This window comes from Hibiscus syriacus, unplaced genomic scaffold, assembly GCF_006381635.1.
Source record: "Hibiscus syriacus cultivar Baekdansim isolate YM2019G1 unplaced genomic scaffold, ASM638163v2 tig00117048_pilon, whole genome shotgun sequence".
Classification (NCBI taxonomy): Eukaryota; Viridiplantae; Streptophyta; class Magnoliopsida; order Malvales; family Malvaceae; genus Hibiscus; species Hibiscus syriacus.
The window spans coordinates 7,930,043-7,947,226 of record NW_024063538.1 but is presented as its reverse complement, the minus strand read 5'-3'; the positions used below and the strand labels follow the sequence as shown (position 1 = coordinate 7,947,226).

The following is a 17,184-nucleotide window of genomic DNA, read 5'->3' as shown; positions in this document are numbered from 1 at the left end:
ATGTGCGTCATGCTCCTCTTTAATCTTATAGTAAATCAAAATATCATCAATGAATACGACTATGAAGTAGTCTAATTACTACTAAAACATTTGATTCATTAAATTTATAAATACTACTGGAATATTAATTAGTCCAAATGACATCACTACAAACTTATAATATCCCTTTCGGGTTCTGGAATTCATCCTAGGAATATCTTTACTCTATAATCTTTAATTGATGATACCCTAATCGAAGATCAATCTTCAAAAAAATATTAATGTACCTTTGAACTGATCGAATGGATCATCGATACTTAAACAGGGGTACTTATTTCTTTCAATCACTTTATTCAGTTGATGGTAATCTATATATAGCCACATCTATTCATTTTTCTTTCACCAAAGAGTACCAATATACCACATGGAGATACTTTTGGTCTAATAAAATTATGGTCAAATAGCTCCTGTAGTTGTACCTTTAGCTCTCTGAATTCTATCAGAGCAATACGATATGGGACTATCAAAATTGGCATTGTACCCGAAAAATATAAAGTTTAAACTCCACTTCTTGATCAGGAGGTAATCCAGATAAGTCATCATGGTTACATCTAGAATTTCCCAAACTATTAAAATATCATATAATCTAACTTCAGCTGTTCAACTGTCAATTGCACTTACCATGATGATCTCAAATTCATCAAATGGCAATTTTATTATATTAGCAGGAAATATCATTCCTTGAATTTTATCAGGAAATTCCTACTTATATATTTTATTCTAATGCTAAGACCCAACGGTTTCGTTACTATAAATAAGTTCTAAGAGAATGCATGTTTAAGGCAATTCTTTTATTAACACAAATTATTCATAAATTCTATTCTCAACAATTAAATTACTACTCTATCACTTGAAGTCATTTTTCATATACTTTCTCATTTCTATAATCTTACTCCAATTACCATGATCGTAAAACCTTTCAATTCCTTCGGGTCAACAACTACTCTTTTTCAATCTCATTCCAAATCCTTTCAATGGATAACATAATTGTCATCGGTAATTTCAATAATCCCGGCGTCTCTTTAATTCTCGATTTTTCTTATATACTTTACAAAATTTTTGATAGTTTCCTCTATTCCAGCTACCTTATTAAATATTGGGGTATATTTTCTATAGAATAGAGGAAAGTCCCTGATAGCCCAAACCTTACTAGGGCGAGATACTAAAGTCTCCCTGAATCCAATTGAATTGGTTCTAATCTTCATTCTATTTCTAATATTATTTACATTCTTACCATATTACTTAACTTCCAATATCTACCACGTACATTTCCATATTACATTAGTACGGGGTAGCATCATTAATAAAATCATAAAACCATACCAGATCAGTAATTTTTGACATCCTAGTTGCATGTTCATATTTCTAACATAACATAGGATTGGTTTAGGCCGAGAATCGACTAAACATGTTGTTATGATATCAATAAATGTAAAACCTATAGCCCATACATGTCTCGTTATGTGAGCTACAGATGTCACATCAACTTGACAAACATTTAACGAGCATAAAGACTTAAAATCTCGTTTCTTTTTTCTAAACTTTCTCTATTTCAATTAAAAAATATTTATGAACAGTTTTGAACTGCATTCTTACTGATTGAAAATGGATTTGTTTTCAGTGATTAAGTTTATTTTACGATTTCATATGAATAAGATTAAAGTTTTTTTTAATTGTGTTGGGTCAGACTAAGTAAAGAACTTTTACCATAAAAATTGAAACAAATTTCGAGTAAAGTAGAGCTTTCTTAAATCTAGGTTGGGTAAGATGAAGAATGGAAGACTATTATCTTAGATACATTTTAAATGAGGTAAAAACATGGTCCGACCCAACTAATGACCATCCTTAATCACGACTAAAATTTCAAAATCTAAAACAATACAAGATTAGAACCCTTCAAATGGTCTCAGTGATTAAAGAGAGTGTTGGTCTCATTATAAGTCTTGGGTTCAAACAGTTGCATTTGCAGGTGTGTATTGTCAATAACCAATAAAAACTAAGGATTCGTTTGTTTCACAGAAAGTGAATTCCAGAAAATGAATTACATTTCTTGAAAAACATTTTTTAGGAAATTATTTTACGGTGTTTGGATGATGTTGTGTAATTCATTTTTCACTGGTTTGTAAGTTTTTAAAAAAAATATTTATTGTAAACATCAAATATAATAAATAATATTATTTATTAACAAAATAATAATATTATTTTAAAATATTAGATTAATTATTTAATATTATTTACGTAAATATTACTATTAAAATATTATATCTACAATTTTGTAAATAAAAATATTATATTTTATTAAAATAAAATTAATATAAATTATATTAATTATATATTAAAACAAGAATAAAATATTCTTGAGTATATTAATAACTTATAAAAGTAATAATATTATTAAAATATTAAAATTATAATATTAAAGTACACATATTATATTATATTATACTTTAAGGAGTATATTTTAATTATTTAATAATATTATTTTTATTGAATTAATAGATAATGTTATTTTATTAATAATTTATTATATATTATTAAAATAAAAGTATAGTATTATAGATTATAATAATATAATTATAAGAATAAAAATATAATATAATATTTATTAAAATTATCAATAAATATAAATTTAATAATTAATATTTTTATTAAAATGATACTAAAATAGTACATTAGAATTAAATATATAAAATAGTAATATTTTGAGTGTTTATGCTTTTAAGCGAAAATTTCGTAAAATGACTTACGGAAAATCAGACCATAAGTCATTTTTCAGAAAATGCAAAGGAAATTCAGTTGACAAAGAAAATAAATTATATTGGCCATCTGTTTCCTGTCAACCAAGCACTGAAAATGAGGACAATATTTTTCAGAAAACGAATTACAAAGAAATAAATAAATCTTAAGAAATATTCTAACCGATATTACCTTATAATCATCCTAGATTATTTAAAAAAATTACAAGATAAAAATGACCTTACATATAATATAATTACTAATCAAGTAGTGATAAAATTTAATGAACTTATATTAATATGTCTTCACTTTTACATACTTTCTTTTTTAAAATTTGTTGCCTTATATTGCTTTATTCTTTGGTCAATTCGTTGAATATACCCATTTTTCTTGATTTAACTTTTTGATAATTCTTTTACTTTCTTTTCTTAAAGTCCATTTCGCTTTCACATATCTATTGAATAACATATGCACGATTATTAATTCAGTTGGGTTTGATAAAAAAAAATCAGTTGGGAAACTATGATTATTTTAGATAATAATCAGTATAATATTTTTATGCGTATATTTTTTTTTATAGTTTTTAACAAAAACAAATTATCTAAGAATTAAATACGAAATTATAGACATATATATATATCTATATATATCATTTATCATCTATTGCTTGATATATATTTAAGAATTAAATATGAAATTATAGACATATATATTTATATGTACAATAAAAATAACCATGTGTTATTATTTACTACTGTAAAAGATTGATTCAAATTGAAAGTGATTGAGTACGGTTAAAATTAATAAAATTTTAATTATCAAATAAAGTATGTGTTAAATGATTCATATTTTTTGGGTATTTTTAATGTGACGATATAAACTGCATTCATGTAACATTTATTAATGATATTATACTTCTAATAATCTTTCTATAGACTAATTGTTAAGTATTATAAATTCTAACACATTTATATATTTATATCATATATTATACTATCTTCTTATGAAAAAAATACAATTATAATCAAATTATATTTTATAATCAAAACGATGAAATTAACAAATTTTGTAAAATCCTTATAGCTATTAGTGACTTCGGAGCATAAAAAGTTTTTTTTTTTCTATTTGCAATATTTTCTTCAAATGGAATTTTCTCCTTTTTCAATAGTTTAAACTTTATAAACATTGAAAATCAAATTTATTATTGTACCTTTATTCATTTATTATATTGGGATTAAGGAAGACATAATCATCTTCGCTACGTATCTAATATCATATGAAATTATGCCTGGGTTGAAAAATGAATTTACTTCTTTTTTTATTTGATATTAAATTCTCGCAAGTACAAATTAAACGAATAATGTTTTCCTCTCTGTTGACATTTTGTTGTAAATAATAAATAACAGTTTATGGATTATCAATTGGTTTAACGAGATACAATGTTAAATTTTTTTAAGTTGAGAATTTAAATTATAATATAGTGAGTAAGAAAGTAAAATTAAGAAAATCATAATTACTCTCTTTCCTTTCAATCTAATTTTTTTTTTCAATATTTTTGTATCATACTCTTCTTTCTATTTGATATTTGTTTAGTCAACGACGGCACAATTTTAATTTTGGTTGCTAACCGTCGGTGACTATTAGTTCTCTTTTTTTATAGATTATTTTTTTTTTATCTTTTTTGCTTGAGTCTTTTTAATTTTGAATAAGATTCTCTATCCTTGTGACATGATTTTTCTCTGCTTTTGTAGCACGTGTTTTCTCTGCTCTAGTCGCACGATCCTCATGGTTTTTTGTATGTTTTTCGCATACCTTTGCGGTCATTTTGGTTCCCACACAAAAAACTATTACAACATTTATTTTCTGATTAGTTAGTCGATGGTCACGTATAGTCAGATCACCTCTTTTGGTAAAAGGTTATTTGCCGATGAAATCAGATTGTGTAGCGAAGCAGCCTGTCAAATTATTTGGTTCGCTTTCCACTCTTTTATCACTATGTCAAGCATCTCATTCGATAGAGACAAGAAGTTTTTTTTAAAGGTTATTAGGTTTTGATGTTTGTCGTCATTCTCATTTGAATGTTTTATTTTTCTTCGTATCTTTAGTTTTAATTGTTCCTTTTGTATGAGTATTTTGACGACTATTGTCTCCAAATTTCTCTATATATTTTGATGTGTTGTAATTTAATTTCTTCCGCTATTAATAAAATCCAGTTTCCATTGTTAAAAAATGGTCATTATAATAGGTCTCTAACAAGATTTAATTTGAATGAGTGGTTGTCCAATTTCGAGATTAGTATATTGAAAATAATAGAGAAAAATTGTTTTTAGCCTCCGAACTTAAGAAGTTTTACTAATTTAGTCCTTAAATTTTATTTTGATTCATAGTAATCTTAACTTTTGTTTTTGTTTTAGCTCTTTAGATGATGTAAGACTATGAAGTTATACCACATGACACACTCTAGTCATCAGAAGGATAAAAAAGGCTAAAAATTTAAGTATAAAGATTAACATAGATAAAAAAAATAAGGACTAAATTAAAAAAATGACCAAGTTGAGGGATTAAAAGTTATTTATCTCTAAATATATTGAAACGTAGGACTAATTCACGTAAACATCCATGCCAGGTTAGCTTACAATTTTCCCTTATTTTCAGGCGCGATGACTTCAAAACGTGGAAGTTTCAAAAGACGATAAAATAATATGAGATTAGAAGAAAGTTTGAACATCAATAATCGGCCAGTCTAATTAGATGATACATTAGAATTTTTTAATTAAAGTTTAAGACTCGAGTCTAATATTATAAATAAAGCAAATTAAGTTTAAAAAGTTACTCCAACAATAATCCATGAAATACTTAATTGGATTAATCAATTAATAAATCATATATCAAATCAAAGATTTTGATCATATTTTCTTACTCATATTTCCACCACAATGTTAAAAATTCAGAGGAAAGTCAAAGTTCTTATCCTCATAGCTTCTCTGAGTTGCTGAATGTTGACTTTCACTGGAAACGTGAATACTAGGGATAAAAATAATCAGTATCCGACATTGTCGATGGAACAAATATCCGAACCGTTGTTATCCATAATTAATATTACTCTTTTATCTTTTTCAGTGTCTCGTATGTAGGTAAGCACCACGAAGGAGTCTAGGAGTGAACATTTGATCGAGTCGAGTCGAATACAAAATTTTCGAGTTATTTAAGTTGACGAGTTGTTTCTGACTCGAACTTAACTTGAAATTTATTCAAGTCGAGTCGAGTTTAAGAATTCGAGTTGCGTTATTTGAGTTTCTATACAAATTTTATTATAATTATTTACAGTATTATGGTAAGGATTGATTTCAATTTTTCGATTTTCTCTTATTTCACATTATAATGTTATTTATATCAAATACAACCAAAACTTATTAAAATATATTTACATAAGATATTTTGAGTGTAAAATACTGATGAGAGTATAAAAGAGTCAATGAATTGATGGGAAAAAAGAATTTAAAAACAATTGTAGTCAAAAGACCAAATTGAGTAAAATGCAAAGATAATGGACTAAACAAATAGAGACTATATTCTTAGTAGAAAATAGGAATTGAAGTTATATAGGAATCCTATAGTGGTATAGGAGCACGTGGTTCAAATTTAGTAAAAAAGGACTTAAAATGAATGAGGAATTAAAGGAATAAAGAAATCAGAGACTAAATCGCAAAATCGTCAGCCAAATTTTTAGTTTATCAAGTAAATCAAAATTTCTAATTTTCAACTTGACTCCAAATTGATAATTTCAGTTTACTCGAATAACTCGAATCAAATAACTCAAATTTAAAAAAGAAAAATTCAATTTTTCAAGTCGAGTTTTACTCTCATACGAAGGACAAGGTAAAACACAACATACAATGATAAGTTGTCTAACCAAGGTCCAATTCTATCTTTAGTACCTAAACTATGCATGAATAATGGATTTAGTCCTATAAATTCATCAGTTTTAGTCATGTATTTTTCAGATTTTAAAATTTTAATTGACCAAAATCATGGTCACATTGATATCTAGACCGCACTAGCAATGGACACAAAATTTTATATTAAAGGGGATATTTTATAAAACTTTAGGACATAAAATAAATCATCAATATAAAATATAAAGAAAAAATTGAAGTTGCATGAGAATTTAATAACTATTACTTGATTAATTATTTAGTTTCGGTCTGCTCATGTCTCAACAATGTTATCATGTAGAGTAACAAAATCAAAATTCAGAGGCAGGATGTGTAGACAGGATTGTACATGCAGCTCTGAGCATGTTTAAACAGATCTTTAGGCTGAGGAAGGTGAGATGCCAGCCCCAGTATGTGAATACAACACATGAGTTTAGTAAAAACAATTTGTGCCGGTGTTAATATCAGATACCGAGTATGTTTTCGACTCACTGAGCTAGTATGCCTTGGCCGCAACCTTGGCAGCGATGTTAGCTGAGATGTTTCTGATGTTGGAGAATGGTGGTTAAATTAGTCCCTTTCCCAAGTGTTCCTTCGTCACTTGCGACGCCAAAGCTTTTGTTGCAGCAGCAGTTAAGTCCGTTTGCTCAATATTTGCAGGGCTAGAAAGATAACCAAAGGTGATATCGGCTTGATGGACTTACAGGCTGCCAAAAGCATGTCGTCGTGTACGTGGATAGCCCCTGATATGATCAAACCCCAAACCAAATCCAGGGAAAATGGAAGCCTTGTTAGCCTGAAATTTACATCCAACATGGAGATGTTAAAGCCTATTGTAACAACTTAGAGACGAAAAGAAACTCATTGTCGAAACTTCAAAAAACGCGTGAGGGACGGATCGCGGTTACATGCCTAGGCGCGAAGACTTTTCCCCTGTATTCAAAGGGGTCAAATGGACTTCCACTTGCGAACATTGCACGACCCTGAAGATTGAAAACAGAAATGGTTAGAGTGTTCTTATTATGAGTCGCTTTATTCGAATCCCTATAGAATTCGAATAAAGCTTATGAGGTTAAAGAACATAGAAGAAAATTGCATGTCATTTACCTCGCTCCATGTATATTATGCTTCTTCTGCTGTACATTCAGCTTGTGAGATCGGGTTTGATAGAGCCATGATAAGAGGTTTCTGAAAGCCCATCAAAACTCTCCAGTTGAGGTATGTCATAACCTAATTTTGTCCAGGCAGTTTAAATTAATTGAGGGTGATCGAAGATGCTCGTGCATTGATCTGAACGACACTGGGAGGTATTTGGGGGTGTACCTTTGTTTAATTGTGGTTGTTTTGGATTTGGTTGACCATATGTTTTTGGTGAAATTCGAAGCCCGTATCGTAAAACCATTCAAATTTGAATATCAATATATATATTTGGATCCGTAAAATTAATATCCACAGTCCTTTTACAACCAAAACAAACCATAACCTGAACAAATTCACATATTTGGAAGCCCAATTAATTCAAAACACGACTGGCCCATTCTCAATCAAGCCTTCATTACGGCCCAGCTAACCCAAAGCCACGTGTAATCAAGCCCGTTACATTTTGCAAATTCGGCTAAACACAAACCCTAGATTGTGCAACTTCAATCGCTGCCTCTGCATCCCATCAAGCATCATCCTGCTGCCAGCTGTGCCCTCCAGGTGTGCTCATCGTCAGTCACATCAGCACTGGCCGTACTTCCCAACGTATGGCATCAGTTGTGAAGATTCCCCCAACGACCTCATCATTTTTCAGCAGGATTTGGTAGGCTCCTCACCTTCAATCTACGGAGGAACGGATGATAGAAGTCACAAAACCTTCCATCCACAAGAAATCACATGCAAAAACAAAAAGCAAAATATGTAATTTTTATTTTTTTAATCATGTAATTTGGGTTATATAAACCCCTTAAACGAAATGTAATAGGGAGCTTCCCCTTTTCATTTTTTACCCAAACAATGTAAGTTTCCCCATTGAAGAGAAAATGAAAGCATGTAATGGCCTTTCGGCCTCCTCCATCTTTAAAATAACAAAGAAATACAAGCAAGCCTGTTTTAGCAAAAAAATTTAAGCAATACAACCAAACACCATTTTCTTTTCTTTTTTATTTCAAAGAAAAACCACAAAAAAAGTGAAAAGAAAGAAGATGAGGGGTTTTACCTCTCAACTAAAGTGGTAACCGGTGTTGGGGGCCTCCATCGCTTAATTCGAAAGGTGGGAAGCTTCGGAGCACTCCCAAGAACATCATACCTCAGAGCCAGCTTGATCCGATGGTGGATGACAAATATCGGTGTGATTGAAGCCGAAGAGTCTTTACTTTGTTCCATGGAGTTGGGGGATTTTTTCTCGCAAAATCGAGGCCAGATCCGAGAGACTGATGTCAAGAGGAACCTCTCGGTGAATTTTAGGCTCGAATGACCACCGAATACGACAACAATGAGGTGGTCGACACTTCTACTATTTTCTGGAAACCATGAAGAGAGACGGTCGAGCATTTTTTTGAAGAGAGAGAGTAGAAAGTGAAAAATAAAGATAAAGATGAAAAATTGAATATTTATAAGCGAATGGAGCGACGCAATGTCCAGTTATTAGGAACAATAATTGATCTCCCACATTCATCCTTGGGCGTGAAAATTATTGGCTTTAATAAACGAGTACCATATTCAACTTTGCATCCATAGTGATTTCTAAATTAAATAAAACATTGAACTCAAAATTTCTAATCTTAAATATAGGGTAATCGACTAGGTACAAATTTCTGGGCGCTTTACGGGTACTAATCATTCCCTACGTGTAACTGACTCTCGAACTAATTTTTTGGTTTTCGTAGACCCCGAACTTGGTATTTTGATAAAAATAAAATATTTTTTTAAAATTATTCATTTTTATAGTGTTCCAATCGCACCCTAAAATGATTGGTGGTGACTCCCACCATTTCCTAATATTTCAAAACTTTTTCAAAGAAAACCCCTAAGTCAAACTAGTTTTTCTCCCCACCCGGGTGGAAAACGGCGTCAACAGCTTGGCTACTCTGCAAGGGATATTTTGTTTTCTAAAACAAATTGAGATTCAAGCAACGATTTGATTACCCTATATTTGGAATTTGGAAATTTTGAGTTCAAATTTATTTAATTTACATTTCATTATGTTTTTTTTAAAATTGAAAAATGTTTTCTCTCTAGTTAATGCTTACACTTCTGTGAATATATTTTGAACTGTTGCATATCATAGCTTTATACCCGATCTCTGTCTTGTTTTACCTAAGTAGGGGGAAACATCACACCCCCGAGGAATATTGGTCTTCCTCGTGTAGGTTTGATAAAGTACCTCTGGAAAGCGTCCTAAGTGTTTGTCCGGATATCAGTTATGATGCACACATTTAGTGGTGTGATCCCATAGACTGAATTCGATTTGCATGTCTGTAATGGGCCAGAATTGAAGTCTTTATTAACATTAGCAGGTTATAAAGACATTTTGGGAACCTTGTTAGAACTAAATCGTCATGTAGAGAATTTTAAAAAGCCCACCTCGCTAGAGCCATGTGGATAACCTAAGAGAACTAGAACGTATGCAGTTTGGACTTTACTTTTCTTTGCGTGTTTTGTTTGTAGCATCATCTATGTGTTATATTTAATTATTTTTTTCATGTTCACATTACTTTGATTATCATTTCTACTAACTTTTCTTTTGTATTGTTACGTTTCTGGTCATACTTTATTTCTTGCATAAACATGACATCTCATCAAAGGTATTGATCCCTGAAATAGCTGGTCATTTATAAGGTTATTAAAATGAAAATGTCTTTCATTGGGTTTGATAGAATTTAAAAGATTCTTCCATGGACAAAACAAAGCAACATGATAGCCTACCTGCAGACATAACAAGCTAGACTCAATTAGCTTCAACACTGAAGCCAATAGATAAAGGTCGTGAACAAGCTCAACAAACTTCCGCCATAGTGAAGGAAGCAAAAGCTCTGAAGATTTTTCAAGAACCCAAGTTTGACGAAGGACAGTGCATCATCCTAGCCAGTTGTAGGAGTTTAACAACTAGAAGATGGACCAGATTTATCAATAAATCTTTGATTTTCTCTTTCCTATAGTACCGAGACATTGTCAGTTCTTCAAGAATTGTTCTAGGAACAATTATTTTTGGGATCAATACTTTTTGCATTGCATTCACATTTGTAGTTACCTTTACCTTTACATTTTGTATTAACTTATTCTTTTGTCATTCTGTCCTAACTCATTTCCCCTGTGCTTTTATTTTCCTTGCATTATATGGCCATGACATATATAAAAGGTGTCGATTTATGAGTGGTCACCGGTTAAAAGATTTTCACGATGGACAAGGGGTTTCATGATCAAGTAAATCAGGATGCATCCAATAAGTGGCCTCGTGAAGAAGATACGAGAAGACCAGAGTGCTATACATCCAAAGATCGTATGACCGAAAGGGAGCAAAGAAGAATTACAATAGATCTAAGAGCAAATGTCTAAGATGATGGACATAATAACTGCTTTGGCTAAAGGAAAAGGGCTTCTAAAGAAGAAGGGAAATATCTTGATAAAAACAACTCTGGAATGTTAGATACACAAGAAATTACTATAGAGCGAGGTAATCTTAGCAAATACAAAGAATCACACACATTCATTATTCGCATTAACAAGCTATCTGGAGAGACCAAAGAAATAGTGACAACTGTGGAAGCTCCAAGGTATAAAGAGGAGTTATGTGACCAAGATTCGTTGGTATTTGAGAATCTACTACCTAGGCTAATAGAGAGAAACCTTGTGACTCCAGTTTAGTCTAAACCAAAAGAGCCCCCATATCCCAAGGGATTTAATGTTAAAGCCACATGTATCTATTATGTAGGAAGCTCCGCGCACACTATAGAAAATTATGGCGCATTGAAAAACAAAGTCAGAGATCTTATCCAGACAGGATTGTTGAGTTTCAAGCAAGGTCAATTCGCAGATCAGTGTTCAAAGCCAATTTCAAAATCATGTCTTCACTCAACCGGTCATGCCTAAATGATGACAAAAAGTTAGAAAGTGGTGGTCCATGTTTTAATCTTGCTCTTATCTCATATATAGACTTGTACAATTAGCTGTTGCAAGCACAAGAAATGATCCCGCAATATGTGAAGCCTTGGCAACCTCCCTATCCAGAGTGGTATGATGTCAATGCAAATTGTGAATATCATGCAAGAGCTCAAGGACATTATATTGAGAACTGCATTGGCTTTAAATGCCCAATCTAGTGCCTGACAGAATATGGAGTATTGGAGTTTGAGATAGAAGGTCAATATGGTTCAATAACTGAAGGCCTAGTTGAAATGAAACCGAGAGTATTCAAGGATAAAAGTATCAATGGGGGCACCCAAGATGAAGAGCGTCTGCTGAAATACGAAGCTCAAATACTTCAATTGTAGAACAAAAGAGATATTGTGAGTAGAGAAATGAAGGCAATGCAAGATGGTCTTCAAAGAATCAGTCAAACCTTTCAAAGTGCTGGTTTAAGTGATACTCTAGAGGAATGGGCAAAAGCAGTCTCTAAGCTGAGGAATGACACTGAGCAATGGAGAAATAATTGTAAGGTGCAAGAAAATCGAGATAAAAAGTTCTTTTGTGATTTGTAAATTACTGGAAGTAGTCACAATACAGCCTTAAACGATTTGAGGATTTTTCAATCAAAGAATGAGATGATGAGCCAACTTAGAATCTTTATTTCAAAGCCATAAGCATGGGAAAGATACTGAACTAGAAATTAGTAGAGCCAAGAATGAGACATTAATAGAGTTGGTACATGATTGTAGGAATCTTATACGAGAACTACATAGTCGCGTTGGGTCTCTTTTAAAAGAAAAATGAACAATATTGTCTACTGCTTCAAGGATGAAAACATAAGGTGGAGGAAAAAGACAATACAATGAAGGAGGCTATTGCTCAAGCAAGTGATGTGGCTCATAAGTTGGTTGATTTAGCTGGTTTTGCAAGAGATTTGAATCATATTGACAACTCAGCACCAGAACATTCCTGGAAGATAACTTGGCTCTTGAAAGAGATAAAGAATCTAGGAGTTAAATTTATTCCTTCTATGTAAATATTAGTTACTTGATGTACTTAAATTTTTATGTTCAATGAAAATCGTTTAAGATGGTTACTTTAGAGTGACACCTTTTTGCATACATGCATTGTATTTATTTATTTAAATATTTTACATGCTTCAATTATAAAAACATAAAAATAATTTATGGAGGGTATTATAGCACCATTCACATATTTATCCTCTGTCATCATGGATAAAAGGTTAGAAGTAATAGAGAAATCCCAAGGCGATTTACGAGATCGGTTTCTCACATTGCAGCATGACATGAAAAATCAAAAATTGTCTTCTCAACAAGAAGTATTGCCGCAAATGACCCAAGTGTTAACTACAAAGGTTGTTAACATAGAGAAAGTGCATACTGAGGGATACTAGTGTTGTCAGCTCGATATGTTAGGGTTGTCAACCTACCCAGGGACATACTATGTGAATGAATGGAGGAGTCTCACTAATCCTGAACAATTTAAAGATAAAATCAATAGATTATAGAAAAAGGTTAGAGTGATGAAAGGTTTTGAGGCCTCTTACAAGAATCTAGAAGCGATAGAGCTCTGCTTAGTCCTTGATTCCATGTGAGTTTAAGGTACCTAATTTTGAGAAATATGATGGTACCAGTTTTCCTCTAATCCATCTGAAGATGTTCTGTGGGAAGAAGGAAAGTATTTAAATGATGATAATTTGCTCATCCATTACTTCCATAATAGTCTTGTTGTACTTGCTCTGGTATGGTATAATCAATTGAGCGAAGAAAAAATCAAGTCATGGGTTAATTTGGCCAATGCATTTATGGGGTAATACTAATATGCCAAAGATCTGGCTTTGAATCTTCAAGATCTCCAGAAATTGAAAATGAAAGTTACTGAAAGCTTCAAAGAGTATGCATTGAGATGGAAAGGGATGACTGCTCGAGTTCAACCTTCTATATAGAAGGAAGAAATGTCGCATATGTTTCATCAAATTCTTCCAGCTCCCTAGTTTGAGTTAATGCTCGTAAATTTGACTGTGGGCTTTGATAATCTTGTGATAAGTGGAGAATAATTAGAAAATGTGATTAACAAAGGGAATTTGAGGGTCGCTTCCAAAAGTTTAAATGATCAAAAAGCAAAAGATGATGAGGTGAATGAATGTCATTTTCAGAAGCCACACAATCATAAAAGAAAAAAGCCAACTAATCGCTTAGACTGGCCAAAGAAGATTCCTCGAGTAAGAAAAGCTCTAGAGGTGTTCCAAACACCCATATCAGAATTGTTCCCTTATTTGACTAAAGGTACTACATCACTCTGAAGTCGATTAAAGTGGCGCCAAATACTTCTTCTTCTTACTCTATGTTCAAAATAGTATATGTGTTTTCCATATGGGGCATCTGAGCATTCTATAGGGAATTGTGGGCTATTGATGAAAGAGATATAAATGCTTGTTGATAATGGAGTATTGAAACGAGAATTGGTCGAGCAATGGACAACAAACCAAATGGAGTATTAAAGTACGAGTCAAGGAGTTTGATCAAGTCAAACATTTCAGCATTGAGGACGTTCAAAGACCAATATACGAGGATGTTCACTGTATAACACCTTCATGAAAACATGTTTTATTTGCATTTGTTTTTCTTTCTTTCTCTATTTTTAGGATGTTTCCAAAGTTTCAACTGAATAAACACTACCCCTTTTCAGACTATGAGCAATGAATCAAATTCTTAATCTTGCAATTCCTTGAATATCAATTGAATTAAAAGCTCTTTAAATAATTAAGTTTATAAAATATTTGACAAAGTGACAAGATTGAACCCCTGTAAAACAAGAACCTTTGGTTGTACTCCAAAAGATACACTAGAGCACCATACCCTTTTTTTACAGGGAACAAGATAGTTTTCTCCTCTCATAAAGAGACAATTAAAAGGATTGGCATTTAGGTATGCATATGAGTGAACAAAATGAGGCATCTGTTGTGTTTGACATTTCTAGATTGATTAGATCACACTTATATTGAGGATGATAATCATAATTTTCACGTATGGAATATTAGAGAAGATGAATTTAGTTTAGGTCGGTTGCTTGGGAATTGAACTCTAAAGATGAGATTTTCTGACTTTCAATGAGACCTGGACTATAACATATTCTTCTTGATAAGTTTAAGAAATTTTGAAGATGGATACTTAAAAAGTTAATAAGTGAGTGTAATAAAACGGGATCATTCCACTGAAAGTAGTAAGTTGATAAATTAAAGGTAATTTCAAATAACTATTGAGGTAAGTCTGAGCTTCATGAAGTGGTTATATTCAAACCGTGACATTAATTGTGACACAATGAATTTCCCGAGGAAAGAGAAAGAAATGAGAATAAAAAGGTAAAATGAGTTTAATAAAACGGGGTCACTCATTGAAAGTAGTAAGCTGATAATTTAAATATAATTTCAAACAACTATTGAGGTAAGTCTGAGCTTCATGAAGTGGTTATATTCAAATTGTGACATTAATTGTGACGTGATGAATTCCCTGAGGTAAGTTAAAGAAACAAAAGGCTGAAGAAAGATGAAGCAAAAAGAAAAAAGGAGAAGATCAAAAGTAAAAGAAAAAAAGAAGAGAAGAAAATAATGATTAGGATTGAGTTTAGGTGGAAGATGGACTAAGGGAGTTGAGAAACACTTGTTATAGTCAATCTCACACAAGCACTCGAGAATTTTGTTTTTGGACTGATATTTTCGCACTGCCTTTGCTGAAGAAGTTTACAAATCTTGAACAAATGGAATATTTCAAAGAACTGAAATAGAAATATTCTAAAAGGTCTAGTAATTGATTATGTTAGCTATTTCATTTTGTCTGCATCCGATTAAAATATAAGCCAAGAAAGAGGGGCATGTTACAACATTCACAAGGACTGAGAAAAAATGACATCTCAATAGGTGAAACCTTAGAAAATATGAAGCCATCCTGAAACCAACCCATTAATCCTGACACTTGACAAATGGATATAACTTTGAAAATTTAAGGAGCAATCCATTCTTTCTATATTCACTGAACTCATGTTTTGTGATTTGCTTTAATTGTGAGCCTAAGAAATGGCATCATTTTGTTTCTATTAACAAGCTTTTCAAAAAAAAGAAAAATATTTTTAAACAAGAAAATTTCCCTAGAATGGTGTCTTCAAAAGGTCGCTCAGGCTTATAAGCTAAGAATCATATCAAGAAGACATTGAGAATGAGCCTCACCATTTCGAGTTGTTAGGGACATGATATGAAGACAAAAAGAGAGTAGTTATTTTAAGACTGTAACGAAGAAACCAAAAGATATAAGACAGAAAGACATGATTGCACAAGATGATCAGATCATTCCTTAGAAGATGTGAGCTTAAGTTGACAAGTTACCACTGATATCAAGGCAATGCCTATTCAAGAGTGATCAAGTGAAGCAAGATTGAGTTTTCCACCTTTAAAGCCAGAAGAAGATCAATGAAAAACATTTCTGCATACAAGAACTTCATACATTACAATTGCATTCACATTTCATGCATTAATACATATTTTTACAGATCTTTCAAAGAAAAATAAGAGAGTGAAGAAAGAGTAGAATTCAAGCCCCGAATGAAGGGAATTTTGTTCATAGTGGCTAAGCCTTAAGGATCAAGTAGCCCAATAAAGAAGAATTATTACTTTGAAGTGGGGCATGTTACCCGATATATATGGTGTTTTGTTATGATATTTTGAGAAAGCGATTTTCAAAGTTTCTCATTAATTTTTTTTCTTCTGAAAATGAATGTTTTGAAAAGTAAGAAAATGATTTCCAAAGTTTCTTACTTACTAAGTCCTCTGGGCCATCAGTAAGTCTTTTGAGCATAGTGATTAAATCCTTTGGGTCATTTGTAAGCCTTTCGAGCAGGGCAATAAGTCCTTCGAGCCATCTATAAGACCTTCGAGCAGAATATTTTCATATTATATTCTTGAAAAATGAAAATAATTTCAAAAACATTTCAACAATTTGATCTCACTTAAGATAGTTTCCTTCGAAGCTGAAAGACATTTCAACATTTTTATCTCACTTGAGATAGCTTCCCTCGAAGTTAAAAAATATTTCAACAATTTTATCTCACTCAAGATAGCTTCCCTCGAAGCACAAAAACATTTTGATAATTTTATCTCACTTGAGATAATTTCCCTTGAAGCTCAAAAAAAAACATTTCAACAATTTTATCTCACTTGAGATTTTTCTTAAAACAATTTTATCTCACTCGAGATAGCTTCCCTTGAAGCTCAAAAACATTTCAACAATTTTATCTCACTCGAGATTATTTTTCTTAAAACAATATTTCATCTTACTTGAAATAGCTTCCCTCG

The 17,184-nt window shown here is 31.7% G+C and overlaps 1 pseudogene; it reads right to left on the bottom strand.

Annotated features, from left to right (window-relative positions):
- Positions 1-7,028: 7,028 nt before the first annotated feature.
- The window catches only part of LOC120197608, a 33,039-nt pseudogene continuing 22,883 nt past the window's right edge, over positions 7,029-17,184 (bottom strand).